The sequence below is a fragment of the Hyla sarda genome, unplaced genomic scaffold (assembly GCF_029499605.1).
Source record: "Hyla sarda isolate aHylSar1 unplaced genomic scaffold, aHylSar1.hap1 scaffold_896, whole genome shotgun sequence".
Lineage (NCBI taxonomy): Eukaryota > Metazoa > Chordata > Amphibia > Anura > Hylidae > Hyla > Hyla sarda.
In genome coordinates, this window is record NW_026610925.1 from 63871 (window position 1) to 69133 (window position 5263).

General features: G+C 45.2%; 1 long non-coding RNA gene and 1 pseudogene across 2 annotated transcripts; one reads left to right on the plus strand and one right to left on the minus strand.

The window, feature by feature from the left end:
- Positions 1-3024: 3024 nt before the first annotated feature.
- Positions 3025-3173, minus strand: LOC130348974 (U2 spliceosomal RNA; annotated as a pseudogene).
- A 1337-nt stretch (positions 3174-4510) lies between these two features.
- On the plus strand, positions 4511-5061 carry LOC130348973 (uncharacterized). 2 transcript variants are annotated; one of them, XR_008886429.1, is made up of 2 exons: positions 4511-4611; positions 4713-5061. It is a non-coding gene; the product is annotated as an uncharacterized LOC130348973 (long non-coding RNA). The 2 variants fall into 2 exon arrangements; XR_008886430.1 differs by having other exon boundaries at positions 4525-4611; positions 4684-5061.
- Positions 5062-5263: the final 202 nt, after the last annotated feature.

Below are 5263 nucleotides of genomic sequence, written 5' to 3' on the forward strand. Positions count from 1 at the left end.
TAGGCTGGGGAGGGCCAGTAACAATGGTCCTCGCCCACCCTGGTAACGTCAAGCTGTTGCTGCTTGGTTCTTATCTGGCTGATACTGAAAATAAGGGGAACCCTATGCGTTTTTTTTTTATTTTTTATTTTTATAAATAAAAAAAAGTGTGTGGTTCCCAAATTTTTTCAGTATCAGCCAGATACCAACCAAGCAGAAACAGCCTGATGTTACCAGGGTGGGCAAGGACCATTGTTACTGGCCCTGCCCAGCCTAAATAACGCCAACCTGTTACCGCCTAGGCCTAGGAGCACCATTTTTGACGCTCCGGGCCTGTTGGTACCGTCTCTTCCCGGCACCCCTGTGGCGGTGGGTACCAGGGTAATAATTGGAGGTTAGTGCTAGCTGTTTTGGGGGCTAACGCTAAGCCCCGGCCTAGTAATAGATTCTGTCTACAAGACGCCTTCTACTACTAAGCCTGAAAATTCAATTATAAAAAACACAAAACATTGAAAAAAAATATGTTATTAAAAAAAACACTCCCCCACAGCCCTCGTTAACCCTTTTATTGAGATTTAAAAAAAAAAAAAACGCTGTTCATCGTCGCAATCCACCAAATCTGACATAGTCCTCCGCATTCTAAATTTCGAAGAAAAAAACAACAAAAAGTTTTGTAAATTTTTTTGTTTCCACACAATAGCAAAAACACAAGAAAAAAAATGCAAAAAAAACTGACAAAACGCAGGAGAAAGCTGGGACAGTTTTTCTGGCGTTTTTGCTGTTGGACAAAAAAACATCAATGGAATCCGACCTCAAAGCAATAGAACAAAATCCCTGTGTCCACTTTTCCTGTGAGGTGTAGATCAAGTGTACAAATAGAACTGTGTGTAAACGTAGAACTTTGCACGAAATTTATCATGTGCCTTGCACAAGTATGGTAGATTTGGTGCAATTGCACCACATTTAGACCAACCAAAGTGATCTAAAAAAGACGTCTACCTACACCAACATTGATACATGTCCCCCTTGGTGATGATTGTAAGGCTATGTTCATACAGCCGAATGTCCACAAAGAAAATAAATGTGCGGATGTTCTGCAGGTAGTGAAGCAGTGGCAGAACATGCCATCAATAGGACTGCTCAAAAATTCACCATCTCATAGACGGCTATGTATTTCTGAGCAGAATGCACAGGAGAAACAGACATGTCTATTCTTTAGCCAGAAGGCTGGGATGCAAAGGGTGAGTGCCAAAGGTGAAGAGTGTGTGGTGCAGTGTTCACTCTTTTTTTTTTTTTTTTTTCTAAAGCCGAGGTACGCGCTCTCAAATCACCCAAGTGCAAGTAAAAAGTGCAAGTGTTCACACAAAAAAACGTGCATGAGGATGCGGTCTATCGCAAGCCCTTCTGCGAAAGGAGAGGCCCCCAAACAAACCAAACCCTTCGCCTCCAGGCCAAAAGGCACCTGCAAAGTTCCAGGTTCAATGTCCCCTTTCGCCGAAGCTACTCAGGGACCGAAAGTGTTTCCGGCAGACAACTAGGCGTTAACCAGGTTGTCTCCAAGGAACCAGTAAAACCGGTTTGGCATCCTGCCGAAACAGGGTTGCCACGGGGTATAGCAGGGAGGTGAGGAACCTCATGGCCACACACACCTCCACTAAACCGGCAGGAGGGACACCCAGAAGGGCTACCGCACCCTACCAAATCCTAGTGGACAAACAGAACACAAAAAGTGGACACAGTGACAAAAAGAATAAATAAATAAGTGGATGTGCGCAGTGTATAATACTGCCCGGACATCCGATCGGATCTATAAAAATTCCCCGATCCTAGCCGGAAAGCCGAGATACTAAGGGCGAGTGCCCAGAAGAGTGAGAGAAAAAGTGCATGCTACGTGCTTTCCTTCAAGTGGGGTTGCGAATCCCAAGTGAATTCCGGCACCCTGGGGTCACCACTCCTAGGGCACTTGTGCACCTCGGCCTTCACTCTACACGGACCTTAAGACCAGATCCAGCAGGAACAGTTCTCATCAGAGATGACTGATGCCCTCCACAGCCATTCCTGGTACACCTGTCTACTGTGTGGTTCCCCATCCTGCCTTGGTAGTCTTCAACACCACCAACTAACAGGAAATTTACTACACTTGATCTTAGCCAAAAACTCAGCGAGCTTTAACTACCAGTGAATTCCGTCACCTTAGGATTACCTCTCCCCGAGGCACAAAAGTACCTCGGCTCTAAACCCTCAATCAGCCTAGTCCCAGCCAGAGTGATTGTTGTGCAAAACTGAGCTACTTTTGCTAAAGTGTCATGTTATAAATCAGTGCATAAACTGTGCAGCTAGAAAACCACACCTAGTTTTTCAGTAGCCGCGGAACCTGCTTTCTAATACCTAAGCGCAAGAAAAAGTGCAAACGTGTCACAATCAAAAAAACGTGCACAAGGATGCGGTCCATCGCAAAGCCCTTCTCTGAAATGAGAGAGCCCCCCCCCCCCAATGAAACCGCCCTTCCCCTCTGGGCCAGAAGGCACCTGCAAGGGTCCAGGCTCATTGTCCCTTTAAATCAAAGGTACTAGGGGACAATAAGTGCTCCCGACATCAGCCGAAGAATCCACCCGCAAAGCTATATACTATGGCATCCTGCCTATGCAGGGATGCCCAAGGTTTGCCAGGAGGTGCGGAATCTGATGGCCACACACACCTCCCCTGGACCGCCAGGAGGGACACCCAGAAGGGCTTACTGCATCCTGACAAATCCTGTGACAAACAAAAACATGTTCAAGTAGCACAGTGAAAAACCAGACATAAATAAATAAATTAATATGCGCTGTGAAGTATGGCCCGGACATCAAGCAGGATCTATAAAAATGTCCCCGATCCTAGTCAGAAGGCCGGGAATCAAAGGGGTGATTGCCAAAGGTGAAGAGTACGTGGTGCAGAGCTTCCACCCAGTAAGTTATTACATCCAGTGAGTTTCAGCACCTCAGGGTCACCACTCCCCGAGGCGCAGAAGTACCTCGGCCTTCAACCTCCTCAGCCTCATGGTGAGACCTGGAGGGAACAGGTCACATCAGAGCAGCCGTCGAATGCCCCGAGGCACCTGCCCCCTCCATGCAGCATCCATCCTACATCAATGGCAGAGACTAGACCACTGATAAGAACAGATACTACACTTGATCTTAGCCAAAAGGCCAAGAGCCATATATTCCATCAGAACGCAGCCGCATAAATGTGGCACTTGCTGTATGCCGCAACTATGCAAATATATAGCACAGCCTGCAGCCTGTCCCAACTTATTGTGAAAACATTAATTTCGGCTGGGATTACACTTGGCGTGTTTGTCAGAAAAAAACACCATGCTCGCTGCGGGCACATGTTATGTTGGAATCAATAGGGTAATATGAAATGCCAGACACTAATGGGGTTTTCTTCATCCTTTTATGGCCTTTTTAGACTATCAAATCTGTGGGATGCCGAGAGCATGTTTTTTTTTTGTTTTTTTTATGAAGTTTTGGTGGTTTTTCTTCTTGAGTCACATGATGAAAGAATCTAGGAAAAGCCAGGGGGGAAATAATAATAATACACATTGGGGGAGATGTATGAAAACCTGTCCAGAGATAAAGTTGACCAGTTGCCCATAGCAACCAATCAGATCGCTTCTTTCACGTTTCAGAGGACTTTTTAAAAATGAAAGAAGCGATCTGAATGGTTGCTATGGGCAACTGGTCCACTTTTTATCTTCACATGTTTTAATAAACTCCCCCCCCCCAGTGTTTTTATTAAAAATTCCGCAAAAGATGGCAGAAAAAAGAAATGAGGGGGTAGTTTTTGTTGCTTTTTTTTTTTGGCAAAAAAATAAATCATCAAACAAGAATTGCATCTGCTCCTAGGCTTAGGCTGGGATTAAACATGATTTATGTGTGGTGTTTTTCAAAGCCCACATTGCTTTATTTTGTGTGATTCCCCCCTTCGACAGACGTCTGTGCTGCTGTTGCAAAGCTACAATTTCAAGCATGCCCAGGGCATGCTGGGAGTTGTAGTTTTGCAACAGATGGACAGCCACAGGGGATCAGTGGTGATGTATGTCAATCTAGGACCATGGTGTCTGATCTTGAACTGGCTAAATCAGTGGCTGCCGGGATGTCTGACGAGTGACATCCTTCGCTCCAGACCACAACGTCAGGGATGTCACTCGTCAGACGTCCCGGCAGCCAACGCTGCTCATTGAGCCTGCCAGAGCCGCACTGATCTGTGTAAGAAACCTATGGGCCCAGGCTGTTGGGGCCACCTAATTATATTACAAATACTGAGTGTATGGTTAGGAGAAACAAGTAGATTGCACCCACAGGGAGTAGCGCCATTTTAATAAAAAATTGCCCAAAATCCCTTAGATAACAGTCATACAGAATATATTAGAAAGCTTTTTTGTTTTTCAGCCAATCAGAGAGCAGCACCCCTGAAATAGAACTCTCAGGAGGTAACAGCGTGTCACACATGTGATGTCATAACCATTGTCCACCAGAGAGCAGCACTGAGCAGATATAACACTGCTCCTGCTCATTCTTCATCAGTGAGGGGCTGATGCTGGACACTGTAGGGACCGAGAATGCAAAGTCACATACACTACTGTGACTGGTAAGTGTCACATTGTTGTGTCCAAAAGGTCTTTAGTGCAGTTCAATGTGCTTTTCTATATTAAACATGTAGATAATCCATCTTTTGTTTTCCTATCTTAGATGCACTATTTCCAGGATGTGGAGTAGCATTTCCGGACCTACAGCAAGACGTTGGATGAAGACGGAGATTTCCAGACCTATTCCAGAAGAATTTGGATGAAGGCACAGCCCCTCGAATCACGCACATACACAGACACATTTGCCCAAATTCTAGAGGTAACCTCCTTTAGTATGCCCAGAGGAAGGGCAATACAGTAGCCATGGATTCCCTACAGGTTTCCTCCCCTCTGGAGGTTTTTCCTGTCCTGAGTATTAGTTACTGTACGCTCTTTGTGAGTGATGGAGGTTACAAAAAATCCCTACACAAACATTTTTATATATAATAAATAAAGTTCCCCTTTTTAAACCATTCTGTAACTTGTTTGACTCATTTATTTTATTTGTGTGAGAAAAATAGTGTTAGCAAAACGTGGATGACATGAGGTTTTATTTTAAGTGTCCAAAGCTGCTCTCCTGCACGATCTGCATAATGTGGTGCGGAGAGAGACAACTGATGCTGGGGGGTACAGTTACCAAGGCAACCATAGGACACCCAGCAATTTCCATGCATG